The sequence below is a fragment of the Chelonoidis abingdonii genome, chromosome 25 (genome assembly GCF_003597395.2).
Source record: "Chelonoidis abingdonii isolate Lonesome George chromosome 25, CheloAbing_2.0, whole genome shotgun sequence".
Taxonomy (NCBI): domain Eukaryota; kingdom Metazoa; phylum Chordata; order Testudines; family Testudinidae; genus Chelonoidis; species Chelonoidis abingdonii.
The window spans coordinates 15,421,306-15,445,165 of NC_133793.1; the positions used below are offsets into that span (position 1 = coordinate 15,421,306).

At 52.5% G+C, this 23,860-nt stretch overlaps 1 long non-coding RNA gene across 1 annotated transcript in view; it reads right to left on the bottom strand.

The window, feature by feature from the left end:
* The window catches only part of LOC116837650 (uncharacterized), a 62,418-nt gene extending 38,890 nt beyond the window's left edge, over window positions 1-23,528 (bottom strand). The window contains exon 1 of the long non-coding RNA XR_004376740.2: window positions 23,382-23,528. This is a non-coding gene — a long non-coding RNA (uncharacterized LOC116837650). The remainder of the gene's footprint in view (window positions 1-23,381) is intronic.
* Between the last annotated feature and the right edge of the window lie 332 nt (window positions 23,529-23,860).

Sequence of the window (23,860 nt, forward strand, 5' to 3'; positions counted from 1 at the left end):
GGCCGAACTCACAGCTCTGGGTTTAGCAGGCCAATGCTCAATCTACTGAGCTATCCCTCCCCACTTTAAGTACACACTTAAGTCTCTTTGGGACTTATCCAGGACTTTGCAGTTTTAAGTGAGTAAAACTAGATTAATTAAGAGGGGAGATTTCATTCAGACTGAGATTCTGGTTTGACTTTTTGTCAGCACCCATCAAATGCCTGAGAAACACTTTGGAGAAAGGCTCTTTCTGTTAAAAATTCAACACCCAGGACCCTCTGCAGGAGATGAGCCCAGTGAATTCCCCAATATAACCAAGGAAAACTAGATGTGACGCTCTTGCTATCACTGAGATGCAACAAGCAGAATTAAAAATAAAAGGGCTCAAGGAGTTTATCTAAAGAGCTGTCACTACAAAGCGTCGCCAAACAGGATGGCAACAGCTGCCCCCATATTAGAATGGAGACACAGGCAGTCAACGCCAGAAAAATAAGCAGGGAGTCACACAAACAAGAACACCCAGTGGAGTTCATTTAATCCCAGACAAACAACCACCCAACAAACCAGCCGGCCCCTGGAGACTCACAGATAATTAACCACAAGCCAGGAGTCTGAGGAGCTGAATGATCACCCAAGAAGAAGGCACCTGGGGTTTGGGGAGAGACTCTGGTGTGTTTACTGATGGGCCTAATGTTCTCGAATGTCTTACTGTGATTTGGAAGGATCAATATCTGCAAGCCCAGAGCTGGACCAGCTTTTCTGGCCTCTTGCATCTATTTGCAGAGCCTGTTTGGTTTTTTCTGGGTGCCATGAAAACAAAGGATATGAAGGTTTATTTTTCTAAAATAGTCAATGCCAGCAGCCCTGCACTCATGAATAACAAACAGCCCAGTGCTTCTGAGCTACCCTACAATAACAAGCCAGCAAGAGCAGTCCAGTGCTTCTTAACAGCTGTACAATCCCAAGCGTGTGAGCAGTCCAGTCCTTCTGTGCAATACTGCAACAACAACCCACTACACCCAGTCCTGTAGCATAAGCAACCTACCAACTGTTTTGAGCAAATGTGTGTCCAGGAAGAGCCCCCTAGAAACAAACCCAGCGCATGCTTTCTGGAAGATGGAGAGAGAAAATAACCAGCTTCCCGGGGGTTTGCTAGGAACAAGGCAGAAAAAAATGTAAGCAAATGTGCTGTCTCAACTCAGGCATTCTCTGACTTCCCAATGGGGGCGAGTGGGAAGGGACGTGGCGCTGGGGAAAAAGCCAAGCTTCTTGTTTATATACAAATCTATTGGAGAACAAGCAAACGCTGTAAGAAAAATGATCAGTGACAACATGCGAACTAAACGGGTTTGTGCTTCAGGCTCAGGCCGTCAGAAAGTCAGTCCTGCAAACCACTCTTGGTCTGAAACCAGGTGCCAGCACATGCAATGCAGGGAAAGACCAGGAGGCAAATGCTTCTCTCATGAGGGCGGAGGAGACCCCCATTCTTGCCCACTCTGCTCTGTGGACCTTCATGACATACTTCAAAATTCAGCTGGTTCCCTGGGCTTTTGCACCAGGGGTGGGGAGTGCTGGGAACTCAGGGCAGTGTGAGGGAGAGAGTTTTACTGGGAGTGGGGTACTGTCAGCTGTTGGAGGGATTAAGCTGCTAATTATCTGTGTGTGCGGGTGGGTGTCATTTACATCCGGGGTGCCTAGGGTTTCAGACTGGCGCCCTTTTTTATTCTTCTTTATAATGGGAAACAAAGAAAGAAGCATCTGATTCAGAACCCACCTCTGAGGGCAGGGCCTCTGGGAATAAAGGGTTAAAACGTTCACATGGGAGTCCAGCACCTGAGCTCATCACCAAACTTTACTTGCCTGTAACACTTCAATAAATTGGATCCTTATTTTCCAGACAGGTTAGGGGATGCCAGTGCACACTTAATTTGCACACACAGCTACCATGCTTGTGCATGTCATCAAGGGCGGCTCTAGGCATTTTGCCGCCCCAAGCAGGGCGTGCCTGTGGGAGGTCCGCCAAAGCTGCGGGACCAGCGGAGCCTCCACAGGCAAGTCGCCGAAGGCAGCCTGCCTAGTGCCCTCACGGCGCCCCCCGCGGCTTGCCGCCCCAAGCACGCGCTTGGCGTGCTGGGGCCTGGAGCCGCCCCTGCATGTTGTCCATACAAATGCATCTAGTTCACGACATGCATGCACAAGTGACCAGCACAGCGCATGCAAAGAAGACGCACGGTGGCTCAGGAAACTGCGTGACTGGAAAGCACTATCACTGCGTGAACACATAACACAAAGGAATCACTCCCTAGGAGTGAAATTTACCAGGCCTAGGCACTACATAAGACCCACTTCAGCCCATCGGGTTTTGGTGCATAGGCAGAGGTGAAAGTAACTTACAGGATTTACCGGTACTGCCGGAGTCCTGAGGGGGTATGGCCTCAACCGGAAGGGGCGGGTCCCCTCAAGATTTAAAGGCCCTGGGGCACTGGCTATGGCTGGGAGCCCCAGGGCCTTTAAATCAACGAGGGGCTCCCAGCTGCAGAGGTGGCTGGGAGCCCCCAGGGCTCCAGCTGCCGCAGGAGCTCTGAGCCCTTTAAATCCTGGCCCCAGCCTGACCACCGGAGCTGCGGGCGGGATTTAAAGGGTTCTGGGCGCCCTGCAGCCACGGGAGCTCTGAGCCTTTTAAATCCCAGCCTCAGCCTGGCTGCCAGAGCCGCGGGCAGGATTCAAAGGCTCTGGGCTGCCTGCTGTGGTGGGGAGCCCAGAGCCCTTTAAATTCCCGCCGCAGAAGCCAGTGCTGTCCAGCAAGGTGTACTCAGGGGTGGCTCCAGGCCCCAGCATGCCAAGTGCGTGCTTGGAGCGGCAAGCCGCGGGGGGCGCTCTGCCGGCGCCGCAAGGGCAGCAGGCAGGCTGCCTCCGGCAGCTTGCCTGCAGAGGGTCCGCTGGTCCCGCGGCTTCGGTGGACCTCCCACAGGCACACCTGTGGGAGGTCCGCCAAAGCCCCGGGACCAGCGGATCCTCCGCAGGCAGCCTGCCTGCCGTGCTTGGGGCGGCAAAATCCCTAGAGCCGCCCCTGGGTGTACTGGCTCTTGCTGGTACACCGGACCGGACCGGACCAGACTGGCTTACTTTCACTTGTGTGCATAGGGCTTATGTTGCCTCTCTGAATCTCACCCTAAGTGAAGAAAGAGCGAAGGGCCCGATCCAGATCCTGGATACCCACTGGGGCCCAATCCTCCCACCAAAGGGTACAAGTAACACTGACCTCAGTAGGACTCACCTGTATCCTGCAATGAGATGCTAAAGCCCTGAGAACTTTGGGGGAACCAGGGAGGAAATGGTGGGAAACCCACTGTTTCCTGGAGGCCTGTCTTGTTCCTTCCTACCAGACCTGTCCATCATCCCAGAAAGGAACGTTAGCCCAGGAACAGGAAGGCACAATTTAGGGAGCTAATCTTTAGCTGTGGAAGCTGTTGCCAATAGGTCACTGGCTCAAAGCCAACCCCAATCAGTAGATGCTGGAAGTTGTTGCTCTCTGAGGCCTGGTGGCTTGTGAGAGAGGAGCTGGTGGAGGTCACCAGTGTTAGCAGCACCTCGGGTGCCCATCTGATCAAAGAGGACATGGGCTGGAAGGGCCACGGTGACTTGAGCGCAGTCTTCTGACCAAGGTCAAGGGGTGCTGATGTGGGAGTGCGTCCTAGTGCTACCCAGAGCATCCTTGTTCTGCAGATAGCTAAAGGTAGTCACTGACTGGGGTTGTCAATCCAGTCCCTTCCACTAGCTAGGAACTCACTGAAGGTCTGTTCACCCTGCAACTGGGAGGTGACACAGCAGCACGCATAGACATTCGGAGCCAGCTTTAACCTAGCTAGAGTAACAATGGCAGTGATGGTATAGCCAGCATGGGTGGCTCAATGCCTGAGGTGGGGGAGAAACGCCCCTTTCTCCAAGTCTCTCCATGCTCTGTGGGGGCTGCAAGGACAAAATGGTTTCTTCTCCCCTCATCTCCCTACATCAGTTCCTGCGTGAGCTTCCCCTCAGACCTGGGAACACAACTGCGAGTGTGTCCATGTGTGGCTGTGCAGGAAGACTCTCAGTTGGTGTAAATCAGCACAGCTCCATTGAAGATCTGGCTCAATGCAAGGCCGGCTCTAGGCACCAGCAAAACAAGCAGGTGCTTGGGGCAGCACATTTCCAGGGGGCAGCATTTTGGCCATCCTTTTTTTATTTTTACTCACTTCCTTCCCTCTCACAACCCTGCAGAAGCGGAGCCACTGAGCAGCTGAGGATCCAGCCTGGGAGCTGAGAACCCACAGGATCCTGGGAGCTGTAGTTCCTCACCTAGCTCCCTGCCTATAGAGCCAGCCCTGGAGCAGGACAAGAACTACATTTCCCAACAATCCTTTGGCAGCTATCAACAGGAAAGGGAGAGGGAGGGAGTGAGGTAGTTGAGCCATGCTGTGAGTCAAAAGGGGTGGCACTGTGAATGGGGAACAAGTGTGCCCAAGGAGTAGAAGGCTTTGGCTCAGATATCCCCTTCAGAAGACTTCCCCAGATTCAATTAGGGATACCGGTGTGACCTCACCTTGCAGCCCCCAAAGAAGGAACTGGGGGGACTAAATGGACAGTGCCCCTCTCTAACTGAAGCCTAGCAAGGGAGGTATGTGGATCCCACTAGAATTTAAAATGAAAAGTAAGGGAGGGAGGCTCTGCTAGGGGACTTCGGCAGCTTTAGATACAGTACCAGGCACGTAGGAGGATTTCCACTTCTGAGCCATGGAAGCAGAAATTGGCTTTTCCTTTCCAGATGTAGCTAATATTCAGAAAGGGAATCTAGCACCTGCCTTCCAGATTTGAACAGCTCAAAATTCAGGAGTGCTCAAGCTCAGTTTGGGCAGCTGTTACTTCATTTCTCACCAAATCAAATATATTGGATCAGTGTAATTTTGCTGTAGAAAAAGTAGGATGAAGAAAATGAAGAAGCAAGAAATGGTTTCCCAGTAGGTTTTTTAAGGGACTAAATGCTATTTTCAACCAGCCTTGAGAGCCATTTTTTTAAGTTTGGTTTGTTTAAAGAGACAGTCATATTGAGGATATTGGCAATCCCCATTAGAGAAACGAGTGGAAAAAAGAATAATAAAGACACCTCAACTTTTCACCTCATTACGTAGGACAGTCTTCTTATATATTATGCATCCAGATAGTCCTCCAGTCCACAAGCTGGACAGTTACTGTAACCATATGAGGAACCAATCGCTGTCTGGTGTCTGTGCACATCCAAAATTTCCTGGCCTGAATGAACCTGCCCTGGAGCGAGTTAACATTGACCAGAGCGGGGAAAGTAAGAAGGCGTGCAGGTTGGGAGAGCCCAGGGCTGGGGTGGTCAGGGGACTGTGGAGTGGGGAGGGAGGGCATTTGGGGGGAGGGAAGAGACCTCCAGCACTAGGGTGGTATTCAGGAGGCGCGGGTGTGGGAGGGAGAGCCTAGGACTGGGGTGAGGGGCAGCCAAAAATTTTTTTGCTTGGGGCAGCAAAAAACCTAGAGCTGGTCCTGGCTCAGTGTACATGAACGTGCTTGTGCATGCCAGTGCATGCTTGTGAGGCTGGTTTTGCACGTGGTACGTGGTGTGTGCATGCAGTTGTGAGCTCTGTGTACATAGCTGTGTGCCAGACTTTGCATGTGTCTGATCTGTGGGCATGTGTCAGGACTGCAGAGCTGTAGGCTTCTATACTGCACGCAGGTGTGCAGACGTGTGTGCCTGTACCCTGTGGCGGTGTGCACACTAACTGGACTAAATGCATGTGTCCGAGCAGTATGTGTGCACTGGTGTGTGTACACGGCTCTGCAGGTCTGCACTCTGTGGGCAGTGCATGCATGTGCGTGTGTGACCAAGAGAGACATCACTGGTGATTAATCACAGTCTTGATAAAAGCTGCCTTAAAAACACCATGGGTGGCTCAAGCCTGGCGCTGGACGGGCAGCTGCAGAGCCTGCTGCTCTCATTGTCGACTTCGTTTACATTAGAACTGACCTGAACGCTTGATGGGAACTGACTCTCATTCAGTCAGAGCGACTGACATTCCCCAGGCCTCGATTTAACGTTTCAGCGCAGAGTAATTGTGTTTCCTCCTTACCGTGAAGCCAGCCCTGGTGAAAGGTGCCGGGCCGGCAGCCCAGGCGTCCCGCTGATCGTGTTACGTTCCGGTAACAAGGTCACAGCAGGAAGCTAAGTGGCTCTTCCTGGCTTGGCTGGCGAGACACCATTTCCTCACTGGCTCTCTTGGGCCATGTCTGTGCTGGGCGCTGGGGGGGCGTGTGTGTGTGTGATTCCAGCTCGTGTAGAGGTGCCGCTAAAAACAACAGGCTAGCTGCAGGAGCATAGCCCAACTACATATCTGTAACCTGCCCCAGCCCCCGAGTGTGGACAAGAACAGCTAGCCCAAGCCACCGCCCGGGCTCCCCTGGCTACACTGAGCTACGAATCACAGCCCTAGCTCCCAGTGTGGACACGGTCTAAGGCATGAGCACTTCCACTACAGCCTGGTACTACAGGGGAATAAGAACCGTGCATCAGGGTCAGCCCCAGGTGAGGAATAATCCCTAAAATCCCCCCGACTATTAACGCTCCATAGGCATGTGCCTTTCGCCAGTACTGCTTCTCTTCCAAGCACCTTAGCGACCATCTCATGCAATTAATTAACCTTTGCCACCTCCCGGCCAGATAAGTATCATTGCCGTGATATAGAGGAGGAAACTGAGTCGCAGACAGGTCATGTGACTTGTCCACAAGTACAGACCTGCACAGAGCTGAGCGAGAAACTGACTTTTCAGGTTGCTGGAAGTTCCAAAAAAAATCAGGAAAGTTTTTTCCAGTTTCAGGTCGAACCAGAACCAGCAGTTTCCAGGTTTTTTGACAAATCAAAAAAGCCAGAAAAACTGTTCGTTTGGCCCGAAATGTTTCATTTGGAGCCATTTTAAACCATTTTTTCAAATAAAAGGACAGGAAAGGCTAGATTCTCACAGCCCCGGGAGGTGGGGCTGCTGCTGTCTTCACACCTAGTAGCCCAGCTGTTAGGGCACTGACTCCGGTGTGGGAGAGGCAAGTTTCAATTGCAGCTCTGGAGCAGGGACTTAAACCCAAGGCTCCTACATCCCCCATGACTGCCCTAAACACCTGACTATTGGCTATTCTGGGGTGGTGGTGGTGGGGCCTCTCTCAGGCTTTCCTGTTGAAGCTGTTCCACTGTGTATAAAATACTTGAGTCATCCTTGGGCCAGTAGGCAAGCGTGAGAATGACTCTGGCCTGGTGGTTAAGGCTGTCACTGGAGGAGAAGAAAGCTGGGTTTACATTGTCAGGGTTTTCTCTGCAACCATGAGGGTTAGAAATGGCCTCCTTTTTAAAATGAAAGCTGAAAGTCTCATGTAATCAGTTGCTAATCTAGACCAGTGGTTCTCAGCCAGGGGGACGTGGACCACTAGGGGTACAGAGGGGTCTTCTAGGGGGTACATCAACTCATCTAGAGATTTGCCTAGTTTTACAACAGGCTACATAAAAAGCACCAGCAAAGTCAGTACAAACTAAAATTTCATGCAGACAATGATTTGTTTATACTGCTCCATATACTATACACTGCAGTGTAAGTACAATATTTATATTCCATTTGATTTATTTGATAATTATATGGTAAAAATGCAAAAGTCAGCAATTGTTCAGTAATAGTGTGGCTGGGACACTTGTATTTTTATGTCTGATTTTGCAAGCAAGTCGTTTTTAAATGAGGTGAAACTTGGGGTTACACAGGACAAATCAGCCTCCTGAAAGGGGTGCAGCAGTCTGGACTGAATGTAACAGATCCCCGTTGTCGGAGAAGCATCATGCAGCCTATCTCACTCGCACAAGGGATACAACTGGGAGGGGGACAGTTAAAGGTTTGGATTCAAACTTCAGTCCAACACAAACAGTCAGAATGAAGCCGCTTAAAATGGGAGACTCTAATGAGCTCAATCTGCAGCCCGCGTTCCCTGAAGCCCAACGAGAAAGCGTGATTTCTGCTGATTTGTGGGCTGCATATTGAGGCTAGTCAGATAAATGAACAATATGATATTGTCCTGTGAGTCACCGGCTGTGTGAGGATAGCAGAGTTCAGCCCCAGAGTTTTCAGTGCCTACGTGTAAGCCAGCCAGTTCCAAACTTCTGCCACTCCAGACAGGATTTGGGTTTGTTTTTATAAACTGTTGCTTTTGCTTGAAGTGATCAAAACACAATCAGACCAAGTTCTGCTCCAGGGCAGTTGTTTTCAATCTTTTTTCATTTGGAGATCCCTAAGAATTTTTGACTAGAGGTGTGGGCCCCTTTGGAAACCTTAGATATAGTCTGTGGACCCCCAGGGATCCACGGGCCACAGGGAGTTCTACAGTAACAACGACTTTTCGCAGACCCCTAGCCAGTCTACAGACTCCCGGGGGCCCATGCACCACAGACTGAAATGCACTGCTTCAGGGGAACAACAACACTGGCTTATGCATTTGCTGACCTCTAACTCTTCCAGCTTCTCCGAGAATTTCAAGGACAAACGGGAAAAGTGCTAGAATGAGTTTGGACTTGCTCTTTAATGAGGCAATCTCTCTATCTACCAAAGTACAGATACCGGGTGCATCACTTTAGCAACAGACAATCTTCCCTGGTGTTGCTGTGTGGGATCAAACTGGTGACCTTGAGAGGAAAAGGCGCTGCCCTCCATTTTCATAATAGTTACAAACCAAAAACGACTTTAAAAGAACATGATGGCTGCAAAGTCAATTAAGCCTCCTTGTGCCTATGTGTAACCCACCCACCTCCTGGGTGTGATGTTCTGGCACCAAGACACTTAAAGAGAGAGAGAAAATGACAGCCTTAGCTAAGAGCCAGGTGGCTTTTCGTTCATGCATTAAGCTCCAGAGGTCCCTGGTTCAATCTGTTGGCATTACATATGCATTATAATACACACCTTAGTTACATGGGCACAGAGCTTTTCTCATTTTCTCACTCAGTGCACAGGGAGGACAACAGCTAGTTAATATTTTGTTTTATCCTAATTGGTCAGTGTGTGGCCCAGGCCTCATTTCCTGCACACTGTTCAAACCCTGCTCTGAAAACAGACTCATGAAGCTCCTTGTGGGATTTTCTGTGGGGCTGAGCAAGGGTAGTATCCCCATTTTACAGATGGGCAGCTGAGGCTCAGAGATTGAGATATGCCCAGACTGAGATAGCTAAGCCTGGCTTTTTTTGCAGTCCTTAGCCTTCTATAGCTCTTTATAAAGCACAGCTCTGACTGACCTTAGCTGCAGCTGTGGGTGCTCAGCACTGCTGTGAACCAGACCCCAGGATTGCAAGTCAGGCACCCAGAAAATGAGGAGCAGTAACTTCCCCAGCAACCCATGGGAACTCTGTGGCCGAGACAGAGATAGAATCCAGGGCAGCCTTCAACTGCCTTAACCGTGACAGCATCCTTTCGCCCCATGCCACCAACCATTCCTATGTCACGCATGCTGACCCCAGTAGTAGTTTGTCATCCTCTAAGCAGACCAGCCACTAGAGGGCGATGATACACATTCTTTGCCAGTGGGTTTCACAGATATCTGCTGACAGCAGAGGAATGGCGAGATTCGGGAGTCTTGAGTTCCATTTCAGGCTCAAGAGAGGAATGTGTCTAGTGGTCACAGACGCTTTTGCCTCTGTTCCTCCCAATCTGAAACCCCAAGAAACCTTCTGCCCCACTCCCTCCAAGCTGTCCCTATACCCATCCTGTCTCTGCCCACCTTCCCTGGCTCCCTGTCCAAGTCTCCTCTGAACCCGACTCATCCTTCCCCAGTCTCCTTGCTCACCCAATCCCAGTCTCCCCTCCAGCTCCTGTCTCTCCATCCTTGTCCCGAGCTATTCTCTCCCCCAATCTTTAGGTCTAGCTCTTTTCCCATCTGTATTTGTGTCAAGCTGTTTCCTCCTCCAGGCTTCCTGGGTGCCAGCACACAGGGCATCACGAGCCCAGGAGAGACAGTCGCCCTGCTCTCCGTTTCTGTGCCTGTCCCCACACTGGCCTGGAGCAGCCAGAAGCAGCAACTGCAAGCAAAATCCTTTTCAGCCCCTGCAGCCCTGGCCTGGTGCAGCTGGGATCTTCAGAGAATTCAGCAGCCAGACTTTAACAAGCAGGGCCATCCCTAGCTATTCTGGGGCCCTACGCAGCCCCCCCATGGAGGTGGGGGGCAGGCCTCTGCATCGGGACGTCTGGTCACCCTAGGTGAGTGTAGGCCCAGCCCTGCTGCAGTCCTCAGGGGAGTGGGGGCGAGGCTGAGGCAGAGCAGGGGTGGGAAGAGGTGGGGCTGGGGCAGGGAAAGGGCAGGGTGGAGGTGAAGCAGGGGTGGGGGCCATGCGGAAGAGGCGGGGCGGGGGCTGGAGCAGCACACAGCTGTGCAGGGCAACAGGAAATGTGGTGCCCCAAATTCCCTGGTGCCCGACGCAGCTGCATACTTTGCATTTGGGTAAGGATGGCCTTGCTAACAAATCTCTACTGAGCATGTGCAAACTGATTTTTTCAAAGGTTTATAACGTGGCCAAATTTGGGTAGTTTTTCACAGGAGCAGCGAAAGGCACGTCCCTGACACCAGGTGACCTTTCCCGCCTGCCCCCAACCACCACCCCCATCCCAATGCCAAGCCCCTACTAGAGCTTCTCAACAAAGTGGTTGGAAGAATTTTAACATGGGCCAAACAACGAATTTGTCCCTAAGCTCATTCTTGGAAGTTGCTAAGCTATTTTTGCTGAAAATTTCCAACAAAACTCAACCAGAGGCAGGGGGAATTTCAGCCTGAATGGGTAAAGTTTGGCAAAGTTACACGCAGCTGAAAACAGGGCCTCATAATGGGCACACAGACACATGCTACTCTCATGTACAGATGGGGTAATTGAAAACTGTGCTTTATGTGAGCTGCCCAATGGCAGCGTCTCCTGACATCGGGAGCGCCTCAGACTAAAGCACTGACTTCACAGGGAGGTTCAAGCGTGAGCGTTATCGAGCCTGGGTAACCTCGCAGCACTGACAACGCTCCCAGCATGCACTGGGCTCAGAGTGAAACCTGAGCAGAAGCTCCTCTTTGGAACAACCAAAGTCCTGGGCCTGTTCCTGACTCTCCTTCCAGAGATGAGTAACTCCTACTGAAGTCAATGGATGTCACTAACTGGGTGTACTGCCCTGGCCCATCCCCACCAGTGTCCCGACAGACCTGCTGCAGGACATTGCTAATTGCCATGGAAGCTACTGAGGGCTCAGTGCTTTGGGAAATAGGTAAACTAGAAACTTTACTTATTATGGGAAGGTTCAGAGAGTCCAAGCCCAGGAAGAACCATTGTGATCCTCTAATCTGACTCTAGTATAACACAGGCCAGAGAGCTGCCCTAGAATAATTCCCAGAGCGGATCTTTTAGAAAAACATCCAGTCTTGGTTTAACAATTTGTCACTGATGGAGAATCCACCATGACCCTTGGTCTTGCCCTAAGTATGCTAGAGAAACAGTGCCACAAAGCACTGCTAAATGCCCAAAGGAAATAAACTGGAAATCTAGAGAGGGAATAGATTTTCTGCTAACATCTCTCAGTTCTCGTTACTGTAGGTGCTACAGGTAACCACACCAGGTACAGCATTTCCAGAGTTGATGGGATTGCCACAAAGACAAGATTCCATTTGGAATGATACAATCTAGGCTGAATATCAGGAAAACCACCCTAGCAGTGAGATCTTGGTGGGTGTGACGTCATCTCAAGAAAAGGAGCCACAGCCACATTGCTTGGGACATTTAAACATGGACCAGACACAGTCCCAGCAAACACTCCATATTGACAACTCTGCAATTGCCAGCTGCTCGTATTGCTCCGTGTTAGCCATTCCAGCAACACTCCTGCCTGCCAGCCTGCATGCTAATTGGATCCACCACTGCCATCACCGTCTGGGAGCACTGAGAGAAGTCACCAGCAGTATTTGGGGAATTATAGTTTATTGTGAGGAAATGAGAGATTATTAACCCCTGCAAGGCAAAATGACTCTGCTGGATTGGGCACACAAAAAGTTCTGTGCGGATGTTGCAAGGTGGTGATGAGGGAGAGGTAATGGCCACACCTGAGCGCTTCCTGAGCGACGGCAGCCTGGGCAGCTGTCCCTGGACACTCTGCACAGGGCACTTCATGCTGAACTCATCATATGAACGCATCATATTTAGAGCAAAGAACAAAATAATAACCCCTCACCCACCCACCCACCCACGCATACACACACATACACACATTGGCATTCACAGCCAAACACTTGGGTCTATACACACACAAAGTTACACACACCGCTAAAAAACTCAGATGTTCACATCTATTAATATACATACACCCCTACTGCACAAACACATAGATACACCAGACCCTCGCTAGAACGTGCGTCTATATAGCACAAATTCACATATAATGCGGTCGTGGCCATGAATCCCAAATTATATTACTTTAATTGCAATTCATTTTAATGTGGTCCCTCCTATAATGAGGTCCCCATGATAACGCGGTACTGCGCATGGATCCCAAATCCCGCATTCTAGCAAGAATCCGGTGTATATTAACACACACACAAATATACAGACCCCAAACCTCAACATGTCCACGTGCAAACTGTGTCTGCATAGTAACACGTGCACACCCATGCAAAACAAAGGGGTGTACAAACACAAGCAACGTTTAAACTAGCACACATGAAAACATGCACACAAACACATGCTTGCGCAATGCAACATAACACTCCACCCACAAAAAAACGAGCACACACAAATACAGTATGCACACACACACGTGCTTGTGCACACAGGCAAACACACATGTATGCTGGAACTCCCACAAGGACATGCCCACACCCATGAATACCACTCTGCATATGTGCATGCACAAATGTTAGACTGTAAACTCTGTATAGACCTACATAACATCCAAGGTGTGATGGGAGCGCAGGTAGCACACACCTGCGCTAGCTTTACCTATGCTAGCAGGCTAAGAAAAGCAGTGCAGCAGGCTTCAGCAGTGCAAGTAGGCCCCCAGGGAGCTTGTGCAATCCATGTTGAAGCCTGCACTGCTGCATCTGCACAGCTATTTTTAGCCGTACAAGGGTAGGTAAAGCTAGCGCGGGTATGTCTGCCCGTACTGCAGCACACCTGAGTGCACTTCACACCCTACAAGACAACAGGCTACATCCTCAGCAGGTCTTGGCCCTGAAAGCAATGGAACTGTGCTGATTTATGCCCACTGAGGAGATGGTCGAGGCAAGGAGATCCAGAAGACGGCGGTGTCAATTTAGAGCAAATTTTGCAATCTCTAACAACCTCCCCCATTCGAGGACACAGGCCGTCTTTCCAAACTCCTCCTTCCACAGCGGAAAAGATTACGTAGTTCCCAGTGCTCCGATGACAAGACGTGAGTGGGCTGCTGGGTGGGGCGGTGGGATTTATGTTTAATAATTCCTGTGGGGCAACTGGTATCTCCTTCTCATCCTTCCTTGCCAGCCACGGCTTGAAAATGGCTCCCCTGGTTCTTGCTGGGTTGTTAACCTCTGCTGGGGAGGGGACCCCAGATCTCAGCTGACGAGCAAAGGCTAAGGTTGGGATTTTTCTGAGCTGGGTTCCTCCTTTAGCCTTTTTAAAAAATCCCAGCCCAGTGCAACTCCTCCAATCATTCAGCAACAAAGGCTCAAAGGCGGGCAAGGGAATTCCTGCCTCATCCCAGCTGCAATCTGACTGGTACTGGGCCCGAGCCAATCATTTAGGGCCATTTCCTCAGCTGGTGTAAATTGTTGTAGATCTGCTGACTTCAAAGGCGCTTCGCTGATTTACACCAGCTGAGGATCTGGGTTTGACTCTCTTGGGTCAGGGAGCAAATGTTGAATCTCATCCTTTCTGAGCTACACAGGCCTTGCCCGAGGCATTGTCCCTAGCAAAAATAGGCCTCTGGGAGATTTTTGGCTGGGGGTGGGGGTGGGGTGGGGGGACAACTGCATTTGCATGTAGTCCCAGAGGGCTCCCTATTTCTAGCCAGCCCACCTTGCTCTCCCAGGGCCAAATCCCTCTTGGCATCTCTTCTCCATGGCCTGCCTCTTGCTATAATGAGACACGGAAGGCTGGGGCAGCCTAGCAAAACTTGTGATCTGTGGGGTGACTTCCAGCCCCCCCCGCCTCAGGGCATGGAACACATCTATCTGCCAGGCAGGAACCCCTTCCCAAGTTAAACAGTGAGTGTGTGCACGTGCACACAGTGGGCGTGTGCTTTCACGTGTCGCTTCCCTTCTACTGCCCCAAGGAAGATCATGGAGTCCCAGGAAATCCCATATGTCCTAATAGCCGCACGTGGCCTGCTTTCTCTCCAGCTGTCATGCTCATTAGGTTTGCCACCCATCCAGGCTTTCCAGAATGGTCCCTTTTCTGAAGTAGCTGGGGGGGGGTTGTACCTCAGAGGTGGCATTTATCCATAAGCCACAGTCCCCAAACAGGCCTCAGCATCTGGCCCCCTCCCCCATAGGACGTGCACTCACAGGCCAGCCTGTAAGAGCTGAGCAAGCTGACACCAAGTGTCCTGTTCATGTGCCACCATCTCCGACAGCCTCTGCAGTATCTGGGCCGCCCACTGCCCCACTGATGCTGCTGGGGATGGATGGATGTTAGAGAGGAGATGGGAGCTTTATAAACGTTCTCCCCTCTGTAGAATAGAAACTCACATTTCTATAGCACTGTCCAGTCCTGAAGGAGCCCAAAGCATTTTCTAAATAGTATGCTGTAGATACAGAAAATCGCTTCCCCTGTCTCTGAAATGCAGACACTTCTGGGGTGGAACAAAGCAAATGTTTAACAGTGCAGAATAACATTACATGTAGGGAATGAATATATCCAAGGAGCCATGGCTGTCCATCTGCAATGCCCCATATAGGGGTGTGACCCTGAACACACCTGTTTAGGGGCCCATGTTCTCCTAACCTGTCCCAAGTTCTCCCACTAGCATAGGGTAGATGAGATGTCAGACTCAGCCCCTTTGCTCTCTCCCCTCACAGCTGGATCCCTCCCATTCCCTGCCTCTCTCTTCCCCTTCACTTCTCCTCTCTCTGTCCTGCTTGCTGATCGCCTAAGAGATCTACACAATCACAGTATCAGTGTGGTAGCCGTGTTAGTCTGTATCAGCAAAAAGAATGAGGAGTACTTTAATCAATTAGTCTCATTAGAGTTGGTATGGCAACACCCATTTTTTCATGTTCTCTGTGTGTGTGTATATATATATATATCTTCCTACTGTATTTTCCACTGCATGCATCCGATGAAGTGGGCTTTAGCCCATGAAAGCTTATGCCCAGATAAATTTGTTAGTCTCTAAGGTGCAACAAGAACTCCTCGTTCTTTTTGCAATCACAGTAATGAGCCCCGAGGCCCAAAGTCAGCTGAGGGTAACCAGCTACAGCTCCCCCTGGCCTCGATGGCTGGCAGCAGGGATGAGTTCCCCCCTTATCTGGACTGAGAATCACTATTATATGCTTCTTGGGTAATTTTTGTTTGCTGTCAACTTTCATTACTGCCCTTGGATTCTGACCCTAGGTAATGGGGGATGTGGGGGGAGACAGAGACAGACACAGACACACACATACACAGAGATGTGAGACCCCTCCACACACTCAGACAGTGTGACACACACACAGGTGAAATCTAGATTTGCTCTGATAGCCCCTGAAGGTAAATAGAAACTTCTCTTATGCAGTGTTTCAGTTGCAAGGCAGCTGATCTAATAGCAGATAATTATGGTGTTTTAGCCCTAAGTAACACAGCTCCTACTGTAACCTTTATTAGCTGCTTTGATGACTGCACAAACGATTCTTTTATGTAATACACGTGTCACCCACATTTTCATTTTCTAAATCTGCTTCGGTGTCGACTGGCTTCAGGCTCCCTTCCTGCCAAACAGGGGCGGCTCTAGGCATTTTGCTGCCCCAAGCACGGCAGGCAGGCTGCCTTCGGCAGCTTGCCTGCGGAGGGTCTGCTGGTCCCGCGGCTTCCATGGAGCTCCCGCAGGCAGGAAACTGTGGGACCAGCGGCCTCTCCGCAGGCAAGCCGCCAATGGCAGCCTGCCTGCCGCCCTCGCGGTGACCGGCAGAGCGCCCCCAGTGGCTTGCCGCCCAAAGCACGGGCTTGGTGTGCTGGGGCCTGGAGCCACCCCTGCTGCCAAAGCAGCTCTTCGGCAGCTGCAGAAGGCTGAGTGCCCTTGGGTGTGGCCCACGGCTGGAGACTGCCGCTTTCCTCTAGCCTGCAGGGCTCAGTCTGGAGCCTGTGCCGAGCAGCCCTTGCCTGAGCACCGGAGAGCTAGGAAATGGTTGGGGGAAAACCCAGAAGCTGGTGCCACAGTCACAGACTTGGCACGGTTCAGACCCCGCTGGCCGCCGTATGCAAGGCTGAGGAGCACTCATCCCGCAGTGCTGAGCGGGGAATGCCATGCTGGCACAAGGGCTCCACAAATCCTGAACACGGCATCTGGGTGTCAAACTCCTCCAGCCGGCGCCTCCTAACGCACTACAGCCCTCAGGGCTTCTCAGCCATGGTCGCAGAGGAAATCTATGGCAGAGTCATGAGAAGACTTGAAGCCATGAGACCCCCTCCCCCTCCAGTCACACAGGGATCTAGTGCCTGCACTCCTCACCTCCAGTTCCTCCTACTAGGCTGCACTGCCCAGCTTTGATGTTGACACCTCTTTGAACTGGTTGCCACAGTCCTTTTAGCTCAGTTGCTTGGAGCTAGTTTTGTGGCCTGATTTTATTCTCGACAGATTCCGCTCCCTGAGACTCTGCTGGCTCGACTGCTGCACCATCCCCGTCGGGGACAGCACTGTGTGGCAGATACACAGCGCGGCCAGTGGATTACATCTCCAGGAAAGCCCTCCTCTCCTGCGAGAGGGCTGTGGTCTGCTCACGATGCCCTGGGGACCGAGGAGGATGCCTGGCATCCCAACCACCAGCCTGGTCCTGAGTCTCCATCTCAGCTCAGGGCTGCTGCCAGGGCTGACCCAGCTCCCAACGCCAGGAGAGGAGCTCGGGAACTGAACGCAGCAGCTACCAAATGGACTCAACTGTATGCCGGATGGGCCTGGATCACTCCGAGGATCCGTGAAGGGGAGGTTCCAGGTCCAAGGATCTGCCAGTTCCACCAGGCTCTGGCTTTACTGCCCCAGTCATTGTCCAGGGTCACACAACCCCTCGCCCCCCCACTAGCTGCACAGGCCAGACTCCTTAAACAGCTGGCACAAGGCCTCCTCCACAGTCTGCCCACCCCTCACTCCAGGATCCGTGGCCTTCTGCAGCCCCCCAGGCCCTGCCACCCTGGGCACCAGGAATCACTCCTGCGTCTCCACCAACAGCGCAGTGCAGCCCATTAGCAGTAAACATGCTGGGGGTCGCTCCCCTCGGCTGGGACTCAAAGCCAGGCTCCTACTGGCCAACGCGCAGCACAACACCTGGATTTACTGCCAGGCTTCCCTGCACTAGCTGCCACTTCCTCACTGCCCAGCAAGGCCCGCCGGGACCCAGGAGGCCCAGATCCACAAAGGTCCTGAGGGATTTGAAACCAAGGGGAGTTAGGGGCCTAAATACCTTTGTGGATCGGCCCTGTAAAGCATCTAGTACACTTCTGCAGGGCCCAGAAGTCCTAATTAATCAGCATTAGGGGGTGATCGATCTTCTACTGCAAACACTGCCAAGCCCCATGCTGTGCTGTGCCCTGTGTGTATGATCCACACCCTGGGTTTGCCACACCCTTCCTCCCGGGTCCAGGCTTCTGAGCAGGGGATCCATTATGCCGCGGTATCAGCCAGAAATGTGCTACTGACAGAGATGGGGGGCTGGATGTATTCTGTTATCAGGGGGCTGGGAAAGACATTGCTCCTGGAAAGGACAAAGGTCAAAAGGAGGCAGGTTGCTAGTGTGATTTGCTATCTGGTCACCCTATAGATTTCCTGCCTAGGCCCACAGTGGAGCTGGAGTCATCTATAGCAGAGGTTCTCAACCGGTTTCTTTCTGAGGCCCCCTAACATGCTATAAAAACTCCACGGCCCACCTGTGCCACAATAACTTGGTTTCTGCATATAAAAGCCAGGGCCAGAGTTAGGGGGCAGCAAGCCGGACAGTCACCTGGGGCCCCACATCACAGGTGCTCCCATGAAACCACATTGCTCAGGCTTTGACTTCAGCCCCGGGTGGTGGGGCTCAGGGCCCCGGGCTTCAGCTGCATGTGGTCAGGCTTCAGCTTTCTGCCCTGGACCCCAGCAAATCTAATGCTGACACTGCTTGGCGGCCCCCGTGAAACCTGCTCAGGACTCCCATGGGGCCCCGGCCCCCTGGCTGAGAACCATTGATCTATAGGGCAGGGAGCTGGCTTTTGGGCTGCAACTCAGGCAAGCGGTGACCTGTTTTGAGTGCACGGATTTTGCAATAAATGCAGAGAGCTGCCTACAGAGGTAGCAGGCCCCCCACCCATCTGCAAGAGACAGGCCGTCCCCGGGAGCCCCTCCTGGCTCGTTCAGGAGCAGCACTATGAGCTCTGGAGAGGGCTCTGGCTGGCTGTCCTTGGCTAGGACAGTTACTGCGTGCAGCATGAAGCCCTGAGGGTGACACAGAGAGGCGCCACTGATGAATTCCTCTCAGCCGCGTGTCTCCTGCGCTTAAGTCTGGTGATCTGAGACAAGGGAGGCAGGACCAGTGTGCACAAGAAGAGGCATCTCCAGTTAGCGCACAGGCCTGGGCATCAGGGTCTGGCCCCGACTCAGCCACAGACTCCCTGTGGGACCTTGGGCAAGTCACTTAACCTCTCACCTCTGGCTCCACCTCCCAGAGACACACCTCCTCCCAATACCCACTCCTGTCCAGCCCCACTCCCCAAAGAACCAGCCTCCCAGGTCCTCTCACGTAGAACCAACCGCTTCCGATCCAATAAGCAATACTTCCTTCCCAGGCCTCCCCTCACAGCCAATCTCGTCCTCTTCCACCTCTGCTACTTCCACCCAGTAACGATCCCCTCTCTCGCCTGGTGCCGGCCTCCTCAGAACCTCCATTCAGAGTCACAAACGCCCGCCAGGAAATGAAAACCCCAGATGTCAGAGGGGAAGCGACTCAGTTTGCCTCTGTGGCTGAACAGATGCAAACACCCAGCTAATTCCTTTGGGGAAGGGAGCCAGTGGATGGCTTCCTGGGCCACGTGCCTATCGCTGGTGTCTCAGGGACTCCCCTGGGAGTCTCTCCTCAGAATCAGAGCTGCTGCTGTTTGTCATCATTCCCCCTCCTGGGCCCTTTGCACTTAGCAGATTCTCTCCTGTGCGATGTGACCGATGTGACCGCTTCCCTTCCAGAAAGGAGGGTGGAAATTTTCCAAGGTCTTAGCGTGTGTCTTGCTCTCCATGGGAGGGAATGACCCGCCTGCCCAGGCCTGTCTGTGCCTCCAGCTGTTTCCGCCCACTCAAAGACTGTGAGCATCTCCGGGATTCCCTGACACATGAGCCATCCCCTCCAGGCAGATATTACAGAGCCTCCCCTGCTATTTGGCAAGGCTCCGCTGGCCCAACAGAAACCCCAGAGAAGAGAATAAAGCCATGATTGCAGCTCCCTGGCTCAGAGGCCGCACTTGCACATTCTGGGACCCAAGCCATTGATTAAACAAAGCCAGGACCCAAAGAAGGAGCCTGTGGCACCTGTCAGGGGACTAAGGCAGGCTAGATCAAGGTGCTCCAGGAGGCGCAGGGCTTTAGAGGGCAGAGCAGGGGAATCAGGACGCTTGGATCCTAGCTTGGAGCTGCTCAGAAGCAGCGAGTATTTTTTACGAGTTTGGTCCTGGCAGGAGAATTTCAGCAGCAATTGAACGTCAAGCGTACAGCATCAAATAGGGAGGACAGCCTCCCATCCTCTTCTCAATTATTTCCACACTCCCCTGCTCCCGCCCATGCCGTTTGCTGGTGGGACCCGAGCACTAGGTGATTCATCAGCTCTGAATGGCTCTTCCCGGGCATACCGGCTGTGGTCACACAGCAGGTCTAGATTCTGGACTCCTCTCCTGGAGCGATCAGAGCCCTTGCCCTCCCAAAAAACATTACCCTCTGTCCCTCTCCAGCTAATGTCCCAGCCTCAGCCCAGACAGAGTCACAGAGCCCAATTCCAAGAGAGTGTAAGTGGATCCAAGTTAGCAGCATTTTGCATGCTCGTGGGAGATCTGAAATTAAGGGCCAAACTGCTCTGTGATGCTGGCATAGAGCCAGCGTAACTGACAGCAGCATCTGGCCCATCGGGGCTTGTGAAAGCTGCCAGCCAAGGAGGAAATGCACCTGAACAGCTGAGCTTTGAATTCCATCCCCAGTGGACAGGTCTTAGTTAGGAACAGCCCTGAGCACCGGGACAAGACACCTCGAGGCCCACCCCTTATCTCATTCAGTGCCTGCCCTGGCACATAGCAGGAGGCTATGAAGTTAAAGGCAGAGGCTTGAAGAAAACAGCTCAGACTGCTGCTGCCACCTCACATCCTCCTCGGCCTCCCATCTCCTGCTCCTGCCCCCAGAGTCTCACCAGGCTTCTCCACACCCTCCTTATCCCTCTGCCACACACACCTTTCGCCATCTGCCTCCAGGGACATCGGCAAGTGCGAGACCAAGTTAGCAGTAGAGCAAGACCGTAGGGCTGCGTGGGGCACTTGCATTTAACGGCAGCTGTGGCTCCCAGCTTATCAGCCGGACTGGCTGGGTGGAGGTTGTGGGGAGACGGGGCTTTTATGGCTGCAGAAATAGCACTGGCCATGCGTGAGTTTTCCTGCTGGGTGGGGTAATGACCCCATCTCTTCCCCTGCATCACTCCCATCATTTATACCAAGCCTTCCTGGGTTTCATCGCCCCTTCCTGACCTAAACTGCTGTTCAACAGCCGTCGCACTCCACCCCAGTGATAGCTGCATTTCAGCGGCTGATGGAAGAGATTCCTGCATATCACTGTGTCCTTCAGCTTCAAACCGTGGGCCTGAACGTGGCCTTTGGAAAATCCAGCAGGGGATGAGGAAATCATGGAACTTTTCGACTGGCAGGTAAGGGAAGGGCTGAGCCTAAGAGCAATCCCCACCCCACCCCCAGCTCTCTGAAAGGCCCTTCCTTATGTTTGGAGCTCGGTGGCTGGGGGAGGTGGCGCAAGGCAGAGCCATGGGGCAGAGCTGTGGGGCATGGCCATTCTCCATCTAATATCACACAAGCCCCCAGAAACCTCCGGGCATGTCCACATGTAAGGTCAGGCTGGCCCCATGGGTGTTAAACCAAGCACTTCCCCCTCTGCGCTGGAGGGTTCGGGGCAGCCCAGGAGAGCAGCACTGGCAGGGGAAGGCAGGTCCTGGGAAGCAATGCAGGGGCTCCGTGCAGCTGCGTGAATATCCCAGCTCTGTGCCCTTACAGCCACACTAGGTTCACACGGTCACACCCCCTGCCTACTCCTTGGAGGATGAGAGGGAACAAGGCAACCACCTCCCCCAAGGGGAACCCCCCACACTGGACCTCTTTGCTTTGCCTTTCTGTCTGGAAGATTTCCATGTGGCCAGAGGGCACCGCCTGGGCCTGGGTGCCAGGGGCTTGGAGCCAGGGTATTCCAGGGCAAACCTGATAAAATCCAGTGGCAAGGGCAGCAGAGAGGCCGTTGCCCTGGTGAATCGTGAGCATTTGGAAAGGGATTGATCATTTCTGTGTAGCCTCATCCTCCACACACATCTCCCAGAGCACCTGTGAGGAAAGGCAAGAAGCCAGGCATACTCGTGCCATTTACCAACGGGCAGGGCGTAGCTATAGGAACCACATACCCCAGTGCTGCTTTGTAGCTAGGAGATCTGGGGGAGCCCAGAAAGCCCCCTGAATTCAAGCTCTCATCACAACACACAGCTCAGCACCGTTGGAGCCATTTCTGTTCACACAGATGTTGACATCTGTTTTCCTTCTGGAAGCCTGGGACAGAAAGGCTAGGGTGGACCTGGGGTGAGGACTCTGGGGCTGGGAGTCATGGGGGCAATAGAGGTATGGGAGTGATGGGGAGCTAATAGAGGGTGGGCATGGTGACCTGCAGTGGGGGTAAGGTGAGGGGGACCTAGTGTGGAAGTCTTGGACCCTTAGGTGATGAGGGTGATGGGGAACAAGGATGGGGTGAGTATGGGAATTTGGGATGGGGGTCATGGGGCCTTGGGTGATAGGGGTGTGGGTTTGGGGGTGATGGGGACCAGGGTTGGGAATGATGGGTCCTTTGGTGACAGGAGTGTGGTTTTTGGGGTGATGGGGAACTAGGATAGGACGGATATGGGTTCATGGGCGGGAAATATCTCACCTTGGGTGATAGGGTGTGATTTCTGGGGTAGTGAAGAACTAGGACTGGGGGGGTATAGGGACCATGGGTGGGAGTTGTAGGTACCTTGGGTAATAGAGATGGGGGGTTGGGGTGATAGGGATCTGGAGTGAATGTTTAGTGTTTGAGGGGTTAGTTGTTTATCTGTAATTCTTTTTAATCACAGACAGTATATTTGTGTGTCGAAAGGAACCACTCAGCCTGTTCTCAGCTCCCTGACACCAGATCTCCCAGTTTAACTCATCCTCACGTCCTGACCTGCTGTTAAAGGCAAGACTTGCTAGGACTCATTACACTGCAAGCTGTGACCACACTTCTGGAGCCGCCTCTCAAGCCAGGTGTAATAATCACAAAAACAGCAGCACAGACATGAGAAACCAGGGATTATTCAGCTACCAAACAGAAAACTCCCGGCCATTACGCTGGCATGCCCTGGGTCTGTCCAACACTTGCTGCCGCTGATTAGAGATTACAAGAAATACCAGCCATTTCCCTGGAGCAGTTTTGCATTTGTGACCCTTTACTCCCTGACAATTATTAATTACCTCTCCCTGGGTCCGGGGTATTTGTAACCCCTGGGTGAACGTAGTGTCTGGGCATCAGTCCTACATACTCACAAAGATGGAAGCATCATCAGCCCTCTGTGATTTTAACCCACTGGAAAGTTTGATTTTCCTGCATTCTAAACACATGTCTTACCCCAACCCTGCCACCATCCATCTGGAGTCAGCCATGTCCTGACATCTGTCTCCCTCTGTTTCTTCATCCTCTTTTGCCTTTATTCCCCAAGCCGGCAGCATGCTGCCTACAAGCCCCTTTATGGTGCAAAGACCTCCCTTCCCTGTGTGGGAAATTGACCGGGGCACCCTATGACAGCCTGGAACAATGCCTATCCCACCCCTCAATACTCCTCCCCTTCCTCATTCTCCCTTAATCTCAGCAGCTCCCCAGCCAGGGCAGACCAGAGCCCCAACACTTACCAAACGCAGTGGGCAGAAATAGAGGGGCTGCTCCTGCTGCTGAACCATAAGGGGGTGAAATGCAGAAGCCAGCTGCTGCCCAGGGAGCTGGGAGCTGCAGGAAACCCAAGGAAAATCCCTGGTCCAGCACAGCCACTAAGACATCTCCTTGTCTGCTGGACTGCACTCACAATGCATTGGGGTACCAGGAGCCTGCTAGCTGCCTGCCTGAGAGACATACCATTCATTCTGCAGGGGGAGAGTCCCTACAATTAACCTCACTCTCCATCCCTGTGCCAAACACAGGGGCACCTCTTCTCTAGCCCAGCCTGTCTGAGGGTCAGAGATCAGGGCTGCCATTTCCAGACACGTCCCCTGTAAAGAAGCCCCTGAGCCCCTCTTAGGGATCCCTCCAATTCCCCCCTTGGCTGCCTCCTCAGTCAGTGCTGCTGAGCGGTGCCAAAGATGTGGATTAGCATTTCTGGCAGTGCTGTGCATGC